At 43.0% G+C, this 17,180-nt stretch overlaps 1 long non-coding RNA gene across 1 annotated transcript in view; it reads right to left on the bottom strand.

Annotated features, from left to right (window-relative positions):
• The window catches only part of LOC106003477, a 36,465-nt gene extending 19,930 nt beyond the window's left edge, over window positions 1–16,535 (bottom strand). Inside the window, exons 1-2 of the long non-coding RNA XR_006601977.1 lie at window positions 16,397–16,535; window positions 5,108–5,201 (exon numbers count right to left, since the gene is read on the bottom strand). This is a non-coding gene — a long non-coding RNA (uncharacterized LOC106003477). The remainder of the gene's footprint in view (window positions 1–5,107; window positions 5,202–16,396) is intronic.
• Between the last annotated feature and the right edge of the window lie 645 nt (window positions 16,536–17,180).

Here is a 17,180-nt window from a genome sequence, read left to right as displayed (position 1 = left end):
TTTCCCTTCACACAATGGATTGTGGCAGTCCCTTATGACTCAGTGGTCGTGACAATATCCAGCCCAGGGTGAGCAACCTGACTGTCATCATCCCTTGGTATCACAGGGTCAGGTGCTCGGTCTCTACAGTGTCATGGTAGCCATCATGGAACCTCTTCGCTATGGGCAGTGGATGTCCGCTACAGGAGGCGTGAGTGCGTCTAGAACCCTATCAGTCTGTGCTGTGATTCTCCTACTGGAGCTTGTCAGAGACTAAACAGTACCCCTTTCACATAGACAGTTCCAGCACTACTGGGTCTGCTGGACCATTTAGCACAAGCTTTAGGTCAGATTGTGGTATAACCCAAATCTGTAGTAAAGTTCTTTCTTGCTCCGGTCCTTACCCAGAACTGGCTGTGTCCAAAATCCAAGTGGCCAAAAGGCACTGAGCCTCCTTCTTAATGGTTAAAGGTACAAGGTGCTTCGATTTGGCTTTCTACGTAAAGAAGATGTCCCAGCATACCCCAGCAATTGGACCTCTAATAACTTTCCCAATATGGCAGCCCCTTTTTCATTTTCTCTTTCATCCTTTAGAGCAAAAAACTCTGACTAAAGCATCCACAGTGTTTGCTACTTGCTGTTCACTGGGTCAAATTAACATTGTATCAGTGATACAATGGACCAATGTGTTATGTTATGCTATAAAATATCAAGATGGTCAAGGTCCACGGAGATTATTTCATGTCAGCAATCAGGAGGGTTAATATAACTTGAGTCCAAGTCCGTAAATGTGTATCACTGCTGGTTCCACGTTGTGAACACCTTGGATAACCTTTATTGACAGAACTGGGGAAAGAAAAAATGCATTTCCCAACACCAATAGCCACACACAAAGTGGCAGATCTGTAACCAAAAAAAGATGCCACACATATCAGAGCAGCTATAATCGGGGATACCTTGGTTTGTTTATGTAGCCCACTTTATAGCAACAATCCATCTGGTTTTTACAAGGGTTATGCAACTGAACTGAATAGGAATATAATGGGGAGCCCTTAACATTTTGAGCTTAGACTCTGTACTATATGAACAGGACTCATACAGAAACCTCCCCAGTGTGTCCTTCTCTTTGGGAAAGAACTGAAGGAATGTGTCCTGTACATACTTGCTGGAGGGTCGCAGGAACCTACCTTCAGACACCCACCTTTCCTTTCAAATGATGGGCTTTGGGTGTGAGAGCTACTGAAATGCGAAAACTGGAACAGAAACCATTGATAGTGGAAACTAACGTGTCTTTTGCTCATCAAGACTTACTTTCTTTCTGGTTATACAAATCAAGCATTCCCCAGTTGGTGACCCATTAGTCTCACCGCTGAGAACATCACAGTCTTTTTTTTTTTTTTTTTAAAGATTTTTTATTTATTTATTTGACACAGAGAGAGAGAGAGAACACAAGCAGACAGAGCAGCAGGCAGAGAGGGAGGGGGAAGCAGGCTCCCCGCTGAGCAGAGAGCCCGATGCGGGGCTCGATCCCAGGACCCTGAGACCATGACCTGAGCCGAAGGCAGAAGCTTAACCCACTGAGCCACCCAGGCACCCCAAACATCACAGTCTTAATCATCACTGCAGATCTCTGCCAATCAAGATGCTTGGCCTGACACTCATATTTCTGTTCACTGTAACAGTTCGGTCTCCCTTGATTCCGATGCTTCGAAGCTGCCACTGGCATCTGTTATTCAGAAATCTTTTGCTCTCACTGATGCTAGGAAGATTAATTTTGCAATGGCTCCTACTATTGTCAGCCCCAACCTATAAAGGCAACCACCACTGATGTTTCAATGATTCTGGTGCCCTTCCCTAGTACATTCCTCATCACTTTAACAAAAGGAGTACCTTCTGAGCCCTCTTTGAGAATCTAGTCAGCAGGGAGCTTCTCTGAGCTCATGTAATAAATCTATTCTAGCATCCCCACTCTCTGAGCGTAATGACCCCTTCCTCCATACGCTTCCATATCATGACTAAGCTTCAAGGAGCCACCCAACAGCATATGGGAATCAGCTGCATGTTTGTTTACCAGGACATTTAATCCGGAATCATGGGAGAGTGTTCCAGAATCATTTCACTGTTGCTAACCAGTTTTATATTGTTCCTTCACCTCCTCACCCAACTCAATACTCTCAAAATCCATTCCTAAACATGCTCCCTTGGTTCTACAAAGTACATACTAGCCATGCCCTGCAATTATTGGTGAATATCTATTTCTTCCCTAGCAGGTGTTAAACCTCCCCTCTTGGCATATGCTGAGACTTGACCGCAGTTATTGGTCTGGAGGCCGTGAGCTGGAGGGTGGGGAAGAGAGTGTCGAATCTTGAGGACAAACATCATCTTGCAACACAGCCTACCTTAGGTAAGGGCTCTGCAAGACCTTCTTGCAAGGGAGGCTGCTCTCTCTCCCCAAGCAAGGATGGTCACTCCTGCCAGCCGGGTGGGTTCAGAAGAATATAGGGAGGGGACTAAGGTTCTCAGACACATCCTCACAACTGGCTTTATCCTGGAGCCCTGACTTTAGCATAGGAGACTGGTGGAAGCTGCACATTCTGGGGTTCCTGGCAGGCCTGCCACCTTATTATTAAATTGAAGGCCTGATTGTTAGCAAGGCTGCCCTACAGAGAGACAAAACTCTTCATATGCTGCCAAACAAGCCTTCTGGCTTTTACAGCTTCCCTTGAGGTAACAGTTGGCTGACCTGCATGTCTTCTTCTTTTCTTCAAAGATTCCAAGGCAGACATCCAGCCAACTCCATCATCTTTAGAATTAACCTTGCCCCCCACCACTCAAGTGCCAGGCCTCTGACCAACTCGGTACTTCTCCTTTCACTTATACCTCATCCCAAGCCATCCACCGAGAGCCTTTGTGACTGGGATGCTATCACGTGCAATGGATTAAGGCCACGCCACTCACCACTAGCCATGTTATCTGTATAGGTAAGATGTGTCGGTAAGCCCACTGTGATGCGTCTGTATCCTTGGGCTAGTTCTGGTACCAAATGTCCTAGTTTAGATTTTCCCTAAGGCTGAACCAGAGACTAGGACTTCAACTTGAGTGCAGGTTATCTGTGAGGTGATTCTGGGAAACAGGGGTGAGGGAAAGTGATTCAGGGACAGAAGAAAAGCCAATGTTAAGTGTGCATTGTCAAGGTCACTCCTACCTTGACTCCTGGTACCTCCCAAAAAGTAGAACTGTCTACTCGAAGGATGGAAGGCTGGAACATTTATTCCCTGGCTCCCTTCCCGTATTGGCTGAGGACTGCTTCTGAAGCCATTAACTCCCCTCACTGCCAGGCTACAGTTGGCAGGGTTACCCTTGAATATCAATCAAAGTAATAATCTATAGCAATAATATAACCTCATGAATTCTGAGCCCTGTGGACACAAATCTTTTCTTTGGCCCGTAAGACCTTCATAATCATAGGTTGACGGACAATGTTCATACAGTTTTGGGGTTTTGTTATAATTGACTTGTGGCCACACTACCAGTCTACTACATAGATTCAGTGTAATACACCGTTTTAAAAGCTCTGTTTCACTTCTTTTCATAAGATTGGAAAGCTCTAGAAAAATAAGCAGTAAAAACCTTTAAAGAATTTTTAACAAGATTAAATATAGATGCCAATTTAACTAACATTTCAGTAGGTCTGTTATTCCTGAAACTTATTGTCTAAAATGTTAATTATCTTGGCATTGAACATGAGATTTCAAAAGGTTGTTCCTGTACAAATTTCATGGTTATTAAAGGCTATAGTAGAACTTCAACATGAACACAGAATAGTCATTATAAATGGTCCCTTGACCCTCAAACACATCAAAACACATACACATGCATAATTATACTTTGTAATATATTTGGAAGAAGCTGTCAGGAAATAATCACAGGAAATACTTAAGACTAACGAGGAATATGAAAAAGTATTCACAGGGGCACCTGGGTGGCTCAGTGGGTTAAAGCTTCTGCCTTTGGCTCAGGTCGTGATCCCAGCCAGGGTCCTGGGATCGAGCCCCGCATGGGGCTCTTTGCTCAGCAGGGAACCTGCTTCCTCCTCTCTCTCTGCCTGTCTCTCTGCCTACTTGTGATCTCTCTCTGTTAAATAAATAAAATCTTAAAAAAAAAAAAAAAGTATTCACAACAATAAGAGCAGAAGAATCTGAGTACATGAATGACCAGGGAATCCTCTCAGCCAAAAACTGAAGTCACCATATGCCTGTCTCTTGGGAGATATGAAAGGTAAGAGAGTATTGAACGAGTCAGAGCATGGAGGAAACATGAAAAAGAATAAGACCGACTAGGAGGTCTGTTGCTCTGAGTACGGAATGAGGTTCCCCCGAAAGTCACTTGATGCACCTGCCTTGTTCCCTGCTGGTCGTCACTGTCTGACTCTTGCTCGTGGAGGAAGCTGTGGCTTTAGCCTTTAAAGTCACATTCTTGGTTATCACCTCTGAGAGGGTCTTGCACCATGAGTCCTACAACCCTTCTCTCAGCAGGACTCAAGAGCTACCTTTTTTCAATATGATTAATAATTCAAGGGATTTGGATGCCTGGGTGGCTCAGTCCGGTGTCTGCCTTCAGCTCAGGCCGTGACCCCAGGGTCCTGGGATCGAGTCCATATCGGGCTCCTTGCTCAGGAGGGAGCCTACTTCTCCCTCTGCCTGCTGTTCCCCCTGCTTGTGCTTTATCTCTCTCTCTGACAAATAAATAAACAAATCTTTAATAATGCAATGGATTAGTAACAAGAACACCTGAAATGCGGTTGACCTCAGTTTTGAGCCCTGCACTTCAAATTGGGAAAGGCCCACAATATGGTCAGTTTAAGAGACGGGTCCTCCTTGGAGAGCCAAAGAGGCAGCAGAATGTAAAGCAAAGAGCATGGATTTTAGCATCAGGCACATCTGGATGTGAGTCCCAGCTCACTGAACCACACTGGGAGATTTACAGATGGTCTCTGAACTTCATTAACTATCAAAGAAGGAAGCTGAGAACGGCCACCTTCCAGGGCTGAGCTCTCCGTATTGTCCACTTGATAAATACCAGCATGCGATGGCTGGGAAGTACAGGCTCGGGAGTGCTTGCCACTTACCGCGGTGTGATCTTGGGCCAATTATTACCCTCTGTAGGCCTCAGTTCCTTATCTGCGACATGGGGATAATGACAATACCTTCCTCACTGGCTGGCTGTGAAGAGAAAAAGCATGACTGCTCTTAGTACACTGACCTCTTTCAATTCCTCAAACTGCCAGGCTTATTAGTATCTCAGGATCTTTGTCCCTGTCTTCTCCCCTACCTGTAACTGGTATGTGTGTGTGTGTGTGTGTGTGTGTGTGTGTGTAAGCATTTACACCAGTGCCTGGCACATAGGAAGTATTCCGCAAAACTGAGCTACTGCAGTGTCACTATTATTCTTTAATCCTACAGAACTCTGAAAATCCTGAGGATTTGGGAGCTAGTTCCTCCATCTTCCAGAAATCTTTAACCTCTTCCAAGGCTAGCTGAACTTCTGCTGCATATACTGGTCCAGGAAGAAACACATTCCCCAAGGCACCTGAGAGGCATAGTTGGTTAAGGGTGTGACACTTGGTTTGGGCTCAGGTCATGATCTCAGGGTCATGAATTAGAGCCCTGAGTCAGGCTCCTCGCCTAGGGAGGAGTCTGCTTAAGAATCTTTCTCCCTCTCCCTCTGCCCCTCCTCCCCTCAATAAATAAATAATATGAGAGAGAGAGAGAGAAAGAAATAAAAAAAAGAAAGAGGAAGGAAGGAAGGAAGGCAGGCATTCCCAGTGGTGCCTGGCTAACTCAGAAGAATGTTAGACTCTTGATCTCAGGGAGGTGGGTTTGAGTCCCACACTGAGCATAGAGCTTACAAAAAATAAATAAACTTAAAAAAAAAAAAAAGAAAGAAAATGCATTCCTCCCCCCACAAATAAAAATAGAATTACCATATGAATCAGTAATTCCACCACTGGGTATTTACCAAAGAATATGAAAACACTAATTCAAAAAGATACATGCAGACCTGTGTTTATTGTAGCATTATTTACAACAGCCAAATGATGGAAGCAGCCTGAGTGTCCATGGATGGATGAACAGATATAAAAGATGTGAGACACACACACACATACACACACACACACACACACAGAATATGACTCAGCAGTAATAAAGAATGGGATCTAGCCATTTGCAACAACATGGACAGATCCAGAGGGTGTAATGCCAAGTGCAGTGAGTCAAGAGTTCAGACAAATACAGTGTGATTTCATTCATATGTGGAATTTAAGAAACAAAACAAACTGATAAGAAGAGACAAACAACAAAACAGACTCTTAGAGAACGAACTGATGGTTGCCAGTGGGGGAGGGGGAAGGGGCGGAACAGGTGTTGGGGAGTGAGGAGGGCGCTTAGCATGAGCACTGAGGAAGGTGCAGAACTAGTGAGTCATTACATGGTACACCTGAAGCTAATGTAACACTGTGTGTTAACTATACTGGAATCAAAAAAAATTTTTAAAGGAAGAAAGAAATACATCCCTCTAGGACGTGCCATCCCCCAATTCCTCTGTCATGTATCTAGAATGTGCACAAAGAAACAATGCCCCAGCCATGCTTTTGGATCCAAGCTAAACTTTTCAGTATCTTCTTTTCTCTGTTTTTAAGCACGAGTTACCTCACTATCTCTTGAGAGGATTAAATGAAGTGAGGAATATGACTTGTATGTATGTAATACCGGGTCACTCACCCGTCTTTAGAACAAATCTAAACTCCTTAGCGCAGCCTTCGCCTTCAGACCTCACCCCTACACTTCCTTTCCCCTCCCCCTGCTCTATGTACATTGGCTTCTTTCTATTCATTAAACACCATGTTTATTCATAGCTCTGCAACTGTGCCCTTATGTTTTCCCCTGCTTGTAATGCTCTCCCTCCAGATGTTTCAAAACTGCTTGGTCCGTTGTCTGACGAATACCTGCTGGGAGCTTCTGCGCCCCCTGTCCCCACACCACCTGCTTAGTCTGAGTGGTGCTGCCCCCCAACCTTGCTACCACGCCCTCTTTTCTTTTCCTCATGGTACTTATCATCATCTGACTTACTTTGCTCATTTACTCACTTATGAACATTTCTCTCCAGGAGCAAGAGCCCTGTCTGGCTGACAGCCCTTCCCCCAGTGTCTACAGACAGCACCTGGCCTATGGGAGATGCTCCGTAGATCTTTCCCCAGAAGTGGACCTGCTCCACAAAGGTGTAAGGACGCAGGTATCTCGGGCAGTATGTCACAGTGACTGGCCATGGCCACTCACAGCCAGTGCTGGGGTCACCAGAGCCGAAGGGCTCCGCACATCCCGGAGGCCTTCTTTCTTAGGGATGCTCTGAAGGAGGAATCACTTCAGACAAAAGTAGGTGAGCGGCATGGTGTAGGGAAGTCTTTTTGTGGAGAGAAGAGCTGTGAGCCCCCAAACAAGACAGGGAGATCCTCACAGCACCCATAAAAAGGCAACAGTCACTGAGAGGGAAGCCCGACTCAGGAGAGAACACGCGGAAGACATCAAGATGGAGGCCGAAGACGAAGGAGCAAAAAGGGCATCGTGAAATGGATTTGGAACCAGAATGGTAAGATGTCAGGAGGACTGCTGTGGGAATGGTCGGCCCCCATAAAACATGTATTTTAGCAATGACCTTGTACACAACTGTTAGAGCACAGTGACAAGAGAAAGAAGACTGACTTTGAGTTGGCTTCTTCATTGTTTTTCAATTGTATGTCCTTAACCAAAGGAGTCACTCTCACTGGGGCCTCACTTTAACTCTTAATGTTAACCCTACAGACTGTGGGAACAGGATCCTGCCATTGTGCAGAGAGCCTCAGTGACAATGAGGCTTTGTTCTTGCAAAATTACTCTGAAAAGGGAACAAAGTAGGGAAATGCCTGGCGGCATGCAGAACCCAGTCTCCTGTGGTTACCTTCAACTTCGGGGCCACCATAGTCGGGGTTTGGCTCCCACTCCTACAGAACCTGTGCCCCCAAAACTTGATCCAAGGTCAATTCCACTTACTGCTTTGTGGGTGCTTGTCCCTCCACCAGTTTTCCTAGCCTCAGGGCCTTTTTCCCTTCCTTCCTTTACCTGAAATAGACTCTTCCCATGGCTTTTCCGGGTTATCCACAGCCTGCTCAAATGTTATCTCTTCCAAGAGGTTCTCCTATTGGAAAGTAACTTCCCCGAGAGCAGGGATCTTTTCTGTCTTATTCACCTGCTACACCCTCTCCCTCCTAGAACAATACCTGCCCCATATTAAGTGCTCGATAAATATCAGTTCGTTCATTGAATGGCATAGGAGTTCGGGCTTTTTGCTGGTCTGGTCAGATTCACAATTCTACATTAGCAGGGTCTCTAATACCTATATATTTTGTCAATGTTCTATTTAGCTTCAAGTGTAAAGCACTGACTTTGAAGTTGACCAGATCTAGATTTTAATCTTAGCTTTGACATTTCTAGCTCCATGACTATGGGCAAATTATTTAACCCCTCTAAAGCCTACATTATTTTATAGATACCAACACTTTCCTCATGGGCTAATTTAAGAATTAAATAATATATGCAAAAGGCTTAGTACTAGGCTTAGCACATGATAAGAACTCAATCAATATAACCCATTAATATTATAGATTAATGTTATTGTTACCACTGGTGCTATTTTATCATGTATGCACTTTGCCCTGAGAACAGTGTGACTCAGGACACCTGGCAGCTGACGGCTGCACCTGACCGAGTGCATATCCATTCACAACCGTTGGCTCCCACATGTTTATCCAACAGCTGCAATGAGTGAACCTTAAGGGACAGGAGGAATTTAGAGAGGTTACAGGTGGACACAGGAGGGCATGTCACATTGAAAGGGACTGTCTGGAGAACGGACAAGTGGGAAGTTCGAGGAACAGCAACTAGCTCTACCAACCAGACCCCGAATTACACTCATCCGTTTATTCATTTGGAAACGATTTTACAATCACCTGCTGTTAAGCAGCCCCTGTGCTAAACGCTGGGAATAAAAAGTATTAGCAAGCCTTCCCTGCCCTCAAGGAGCTCAGTCTAGAAAGGGGACTAGGCTGCAAACTGACACCTCGCAGCTGTAGCAAGAGATACTAGAGTGCAGAAGAAAGGAAGCAAGACCTTTCCAGGTGAAGAAGAAGAGAGGACAAAGCTGAGAGTAGAATAGGTCCCCAGGCAGAGGCACAGCAGATCAGGCCCAGAGGACTGGTTAAGGAGAATACTGAATGGTGCCTGGGTGGCTCAGTGGGTTAAAGCCTCTGCCTTCGGCTAGGGTCATGATCCCAGGATCCTGGGATCGGGCCCCACATCGGGCTCTCTGCCCAGTGGGAAGCCTGCTTCCCTCTCTTTCTCTGCCTGCCTCTGCCTGCTTGTGATCTCTGTCTGTCAAATAAATAAATAAATAAAATCTTAAAAAAAAAAAAAAAAAGGAAAAGCACTGAAGCTTTTTGGTAAGGGAGTGATATAAACACCAGAACTGGAAAAAAAAAAAAAAAAATAGAAGAGTAAATAACTGATTTTCAAGTATACCCATATGCATCCATCTTGAGAGCCTGGACTATTATGAAAGAACAGCAATATCACTTAATGACATCAATCCAGAGCCTCCCAAACTGACTGTGGTAGAAGTATCTTCATGTGGGAAGAGACAAATGGGCTTGGAAACCCTGACTTCCTACCCCTTCCCCGCTGTGAATAGGAAGAGGATGGGACTTCAGGTAGGGAAAGCACAGGGGTCCCACCCAGGCTCTGTGGGAAACAGAAAATAATAGTAACCTTACAAAAAGGAACCAGACCCCAAAGGAAAAGTTCACTATATTTAAAAAAAAAAAGAAAAAAGAAAAGTTCACTATAAAGATTAACCAGACCTCGGGACGCCTGGGTGGCTCAGTTGTTAAGCAGCTGCCTTCAGCTCAGGTCATGATCCCAGCGTCCTGGGATCGAGTCCCAGGTCGGGCTCCTTGCTCGGCAGGGAGCCTGCTTCTCCCTCTGCCTCTGCCTGCCATTCTGTCTGCCTGTGCTCGCTCTCTCCCTCTCGCTCTCTGATAAATAAATAAAATCTTTAAAAAAAAAAAAAAAAAAAAAGATTAACCAGACCTAGCAACATATATATAATAGATCAAAGATATCACAGAAACAAAACCTCACACAATGTATAAGCATCAAGTCTGGGGGCGCCTGGGTGGCTCAGTGGGTTAAGCCTCTGTCTTCGGCTCAGGTCACGATCTCAGGGTCCTGGGATGAAGTTCAGCATCAGGCTCCCTGCCCCCTTCTTTGCCTGCCTCTCTGCCTACTTGTAATCTCTCTCTCTGTCAAATAAATGAATAAAATATTTAAAGATAGATAGATAGATAGATGCTTTAAGAAAAAAAAAAGCATCAAGTCTGTTCCTAGGCCACTGACAAGGGTCCTGGTAAAGTCCTAATACAAGGCCACAGGTGAAGGGCCCATACTGGCAACCTGGTCAGGTCCCCTCTCACTCCTGAGAGCTTTTTCTGTTTCCGTGCTTAATAACACTCTACCGCTTTGCTCAATTCTCCTTTGTCTGGGAGATTCACTCTTACCTCTCTGAGCGATGTTCTCCTAAGAACATTGCTCTCCTGCTTCACCTGGATTGAGCTCCAGAGGGCGCTGTTCTCCTTCAGTTCTGAGCGAGCAGTGGCACTCAACAGTGAGCCAGCTTCAGGATGCCCTGGTAGAGGGGACACATCCCTAGGGCGCCCCCTCCCCCATCCCCGACTTCCAGATCTAGGATGTCGGGGTAGGATCTAAGAAAGTGCATTACTAATGAGTTCCCAGGTCAAGGCTAATGCTGCTGGTCCAGAGACCAACTTTGAGAACCACCGTTCACAAGCACCTAAGACCCTTCTTTGGATGGTCAGAAGTACAGGTAAAACAAGATCAGAACATCACAAGGAGACCTTACTTAAGACTCAGGAGGAAAACAGTCAAACAACAACCGAAAAAAAAACCAAACAAACAAACAAAACAGAGCAAGATCCAACCCTGTGATACGGCTTACACTGTATGGATCTGAGGTTTGAGAGCCCTCGGGGTCTGGCTTGTTAACTAATAGCTGGTCTCTCTTCCCCAGCTTTCGTTAGGGCAGGTAAAGAGAGCAAGGAGTTTTATCCCACAGCCTCAGCAGGAATAACACAGATGAGAACATAACAGCGCAATAGAAGAACCACATAATCTGAACAAGTGAAATACATATAAAATGGGAAATCCCTTTATTTCCTTAACAATGTCTTATTTATTTTATAGCTTCTTCCAATTTCTAGAACAATTTCTTTGTCCCTGTTGTATGCCTAACATATGTCTGAAGTGAATGGACTTATGGTTTATAACAACGTCTCCTCATGCACAGAAACACAATCTGCTTTGCCGATGTTACTCATTTATTTTTACCTGGCTCTATTTAGCCAAAGGACTTTGAATCATGTATTATTTTTGCCATTTATTGCCACAGCTTTCCACATAGCACACAGGCTCAATAAATACAGGCCTATTCTTCTTTATCTCTGTACTACGTCTTCCCTGGATCATTATCTTAGAAACCTGGGCTTGATTACTCGTCTCCTATCTGTTTGTGTCATGGCTTGGGGTGACTATGGGTTGTTTTTGAAGAAAACTATGCATATATTTTTTTTTTCTTACAGCTAATCAATCACTAGCTACTCTCTGATGTCCTCTGTGATCCTCTTGGGACTGAAATTAAACTTCCCCACTTATGTTTCCCTTCTTGAGAGAAAGAACAAAAGGGAGTTAAAGAGGGTGAGAGCCAGAGCCAGGGAGAGACACAGAGAGACAGCGAGAGAGACGCAAAGTGACTCTTCCAGAAGGATGAATAGCTCCTCCCACCAAGCTACGCAAGCACACACTCTTCAAAACACCTCGCAAGTCCCTCAGCCTGGAAGTACAAGCCTCGAGAGCTGAGTCACTATCCTAGCCCTAAATAAACTGCTTGACCTGGTTCTGAAGGGGATTACTTTTTGCCTTAGTCACTTACGGATTATTCCTTTGTGCTTTCAGTTGCCACCTGTCTGACTCGCCCAAGATGATTACTGGACTCAAGTCACTTTTCAGACATCAACTTTACACAACCGCGTTTGTTTATAAAAGACGAATCGGGGACTGAATAGAGTAGAATATGTCCTCGGGATTCTCATTCATATTCCAACACATGGAAAACAGACCAGGTTAGGAAACAAGAGCAAACAAGAAAATCGTAACAAATTAAAATGTGCCAGCTGTTGGCCAACCTCAGCCAAAAAGTAATCTTTTCTGAAAGAATAACATCTTGGGGAGCAAGTGTCATGCTTACAGGTCTCTGTGCGACGGACGGTTTGAAGGACATTTAGACTGATGGCTTGGGAGTGAAGACAATTGGTTTATCACATTTGATCCCCATTAATGGCGCAGTGAGGAAAATGGATTTCATTTACGCACAAGGGAGCTGAATTTCAGATTCACTGATGATATCACAGTAAAAATCAGGAAGTAGAACCCAGTCCTCCGAATTCACAGTCTTGTGCTCTAATAAGTATGAATGGGCAAAGTGTCAGCCCTCAAAACTTAAGACAAAGAAATACTTGCTTGTAGTCGATACTATTAAAAATCTACAACGGGGACACCTGGCTGGCTCAGTTGATGGAACACAAAACTCTTAATCTCAGAGTTATGAGTTCAAGCCCCACAGTGGGTGTAGAGATGACTTAAGATAGAAAATCTTTTTTAAAAAATCTCATGGGGAGATAGAAAATCTTTTTTAAAAAATCTCATGGGGGCGCCTGGGTGGCTCAGTCTCTAAGCATCTGCCTTCAGCTCAGGTCTTGATCCCAGGGTTCTGGGATTGAGCCTCACATCTGGCTCCCTGCTCAGCGGGGAAGCCTGCTTCTCCCTCTCCCTCTCTGCCCCTGCTTGTGTTCCCTCTCTCGCTGTGTCTCTGTCAAATAAATAAATAAAATCTTTTTAAAAACATTTTTAAATGTTTTATTTTTTTTTAAATCTCCTCTAAGCTTATGCCTAAATTTACATTCACCTGTAGAAAACATAGTCATATTATAAACAAGTCAAGGTTATTGAAAAACAATAATAATATGTAAAGTTGAAAGGATGACAATCAAAAATTAAGTGCTTAGTTCAAAACAATAGCCAAGAAAATCTTTTTTATCCTTTAACTTCCTCTCAAACTCCTTTCATAGAACGTGCTATTTGTTATGAATCAAGGGTCGACAGACGTATGTTGAAAGCTTCAAGTAGGAAAAATAGAAGCCCGAAACAAAGATAACAGGAAAGGAATCCAGAGAAAACAGGTATAATGTACAAAGCAGAATAATATATTTTTCTTTTAATATTTTATTTATTTATTTGACAGAGAGAGAGACCACAAGCAAGGAGAGAAGCAGGCAGAGGGAGAGTGAGAAGCAGGCTTCTTGCTGAGCAAGGGAGCCTGATGGGGGCTCGATCCCGAGAGCCTGGGATCATGACCTGAGCTGAAGGCAGATGCTTAAGGACTGATCCACCCAGGCGCCCCTGGGATAATATACTTTTTAGATATTATCATTATCTTCAGCAAGATAAGAAAATATGTTTCACCCATAAAAACTAAAGGGGTGCCTTGAAAAAGAAATCAAAAATTTTAAAAGTTCTTGAAAAATCAGAGTTCTTAAAAATTCAACAGAAGGATTGGACTACAAGATGAAGTAAACTATAGAACTACAAGAACTATAAACTGTAGAACTATAAAAGATAAAGAAAATAAGGAAGAAAAAGATAATAGACTGAGAGAAAAAAAAATCAAAGATACCTATTAAGTAACTCATAGCAGTTCCAGAAAAAGTGAACAGATAAAACAAAAGGAATAAAACTATGAAAGAATTGATATAAAAAAAAAAAAATCCAGAACAGAAAAACATAGTTTTCAAGTTGAAAGGGTTCACCTGATGTAAATAAGTGAAAAGGACCCCCAGCATACTGTAACAAAATTTTGGAGGAACAAAGTAAATTAAGGATTTAATTCCTCAGTTTCAGAGAGGAAAATCAAAAGGATGGGGACTCCAAGGGACACTGAATTCTCAACGGCAATCCTGAAAGACGTTAGGACGATTACTTAAACGAGGAACCATGGCTGTCAAATTCCTTATCAAGTTACAAATCGTGTGTGAAGGCAAAAACATTTATAGACATGCAAGGGCTCCAAAAATTTGTCTCACGTGCCCCTTATTGAAGATGCCACTTAGAGTGTCCTTCACAAAATAAAGGAGTTATAACAAAAATAATCACAACAGAGAAAGCAGCACAGGACACACAAAAGAGACCCTATAGAAGGAAGTCACAGTGTGAAGTGGGACACCAGCACTTTGGAGTAGTCTGGGGGGACCAAGGAAAACAACACTCAACCACAGCCACATACTCAGTCAAACTCTTCCTCCTTAGTAAAACTGAGATTGCTTACCACCAAAAGACTCCCTCACTAGGGAAACGCTAAAAGACATTCTTAAAGATGGAAAATAATCACAGGAGACAGAAGTTAATGGGGGGAGGGGATAAAGAATCAGCGAACGTGCCGGTAAATATAAACAAATAAGAGCAACTCTTGATCTTGGCATCCTGAGTTCGAACCCCATGGTGGGTAGAGGGATTACTCTCTCTATATATAAATATACACACATATATACACGCACAAACATATATAACATATATATATAAACATATAGAGGCTGACATATAAGTCAGTAATAATGTAGTCTAATTTGAAGGAAAAACAAAAAAAGATAGAATGGAAACCCTGATAAAAATAGTATGTGAGGGGCGCCTGGGTGGCTCAGTGGGTTAAAGCCTCTGCCTTCGGCTCAGGTCATGATCCCAGGGTCCTGGGATGGAGCCCCACATCGAGCTCTCTGCTCAGCAGGGAGCCTGCTTCCTCCTCTCTCTCTTTCTGCCTGCCTCTCTGCCTACTTGTGATCTCTGTCTGTCAAATAAGTAAATAAAATCTTTTAAAAAAAAAAAAAAAGAGTAACTCAACAGCCCTAACCAGAAAGAATACTAACTAGGTACTAAGTGATATTAGTAATTAACAGTTAATGTTGTTAAGTATGATAATGGTTTGGGGCACCGGGGTGGCTCAGTTAAGCATCCAAGTCTTGGTTTTGGCTCAGATCATGATCTCTGGGTCCTGAGACTGAGCCCTGCACCAGGCTCCAGGCTCAACACAGAGTCTGCTTGTCCCTCTCTCTTCGCTCCTCTCCACGCTTACATGCGTGCTCTCTCTCACTCTCTAAAATAAATATATAAATTTTTTAAAGATCTTTTAAAAAATGATGATGATTTTATGAATATGTAGAAATGTCCTTATTTTAAGAGCTCTCTATGAAATTATTCAAAGTATAAATGTCATGCTTCCTGCAATTACTTTTAAATATGTAAGAAAATATATAAAGGAATTATGGCAAAATATTAATATATGTTAAATATAGGAGACAGGTATTCATTAAACCATTGCTTCTCTCACTTAATGGACAAATGATTCAACTGGAGATCTTGTTCAAATGCAGATTCTGAATCAGTAGGTCGGGGGTAGGGCCTGAGATTCTGCATTTCTAACAAGTTCTCAAGTGATTCCTGATGCTACTGGCTCATGAACAATATTTTGAGTAGTAAGATATACCAAAAGTTTCTCTGCATACCTGGCTATCTGAAAAAAATAATTAAGTCTATTCATTAAAGAAAAAGAAATGAGGGGCGCCTGGCTGGCTCAGTTGGTAGAAGATGCAATTCTTGATCTGAGGATTGTGAGTTCAAGCCCCACACTGAATGTGGAGATTACTTAAGAATAAAATATTTTTTAAAAAAGAAAAGAAAAAGAAATGAGTATGTAAATTGCAAAGCAAAAGAAAGTAAGCTTTAGTTAAAAAGAATTTTAAACTATTTTTTTAAAAAGTAAAGATATTTATTAAAAATAAATTCAGAAGTGGGGCATCTGGGTGGCTCGGTTGGTTAAGATCTGACTCTTGATTTTGGCTCAGGTCATGAGATCAAGCTCCAAATTGGGCTTCTTGCTGGGTGTGGAGCCTGCTTAAGATTCTCTCTCTCTCCCTCTTCCTCTGCCCCACTCCCTGCACACACTCTCTTGCTCTCTCTCTCTCTCCAAGAAAAGGCGGGGGGGGGGCCGGGGGGAGGGGGTTATAAATAAATAAATAAATAAATTCAGAAGAAAGCAATAATGAAAAAAGACAGAATATAGAAAAATCAGGATGAGAAAACAAAGGGGAAGTTAAAAATAAATTTGAATATATCAGGAGTCACAAAAAGAATAAATGAATCCAATTTACCTGTTAAAAAACCAAGATTAGCGTGCTTGGGTGACTCAGTCGGTTAAATATCCGACCTTGATCTTAGCTCAGGTCTTGATCTCAGGATCGTGAGTGAGCTCAAGCCCTGCACTGGGCTCCTTGCTTCCAAGCTGGGTGTGGAACCTACCTAAAAAATTTTAAAACAAAACAAAAACTGAGATTGTCAGACTGGGAAACTTAAAAATCGAATCCTATCCTTTATGGAAGAGAAAAACCCAAGACATAAGAACAGAGAGAGGGGCACCTGGGTGGCTCTGCCTTTACTCAAGTCATGGTCTCAGGGTCCTGGGATCAAACCCTGCACTGGGCTCCTTGCTGAGCAGGCAGCCTGCTTCTCCCTCTCCTCCCCACTCCTGCTCTTTCTCGCTGCCTGACTCTCTCTCTTTCTTACTCTCAAATAAAATCTTAAAAAATAAATAAGTAAAGAAATAAATAAGGACACAGAAAAACCGATAGTAATAAAATTGAAACTAGATACAAGAATATATGGGCAAACACAAACAAAAATAAAAGCTGTTATAGCTATATTATATAGAATATACTACACTATAGTATATAGAATATAGAATGTAAGGCAAAAAATGTCATTAGTTAGGTTACAGAAGTTCACTAGATTGATAAAAATTTGAAGCAATGAATTGTGACATTCTCATAAAATGGAATACTCCAAAAGCAGTGAAAAGGAATGAAAACAGGAAAAACAGTAAGTTACAGAAAGAAGTGTATAGGGGCGCCTGGGTGGCTCAGTGGGTTAAGCCGCTGC

This window comes from Mustela putorius, unplaced genomic scaffold, assembly GCF_011764305.1.
Source record: "Mustela putorius furo isolate JIRA1106 unplaced genomic scaffold, ASM1176430v1.1 tig00003854_pilon_pilon_pilon, whole genome shotgun sequence".
NCBI lineage: Eukaryota > Metazoa > Chordata > Mammalia > Carnivora > Mustelidae > Mustela > Mustela putorius.
The sequence above is the reverse complement of the archived record's forward strand: the minus strand, read 5'-3'. Positions and strand labels throughout refer to the sequence as shown.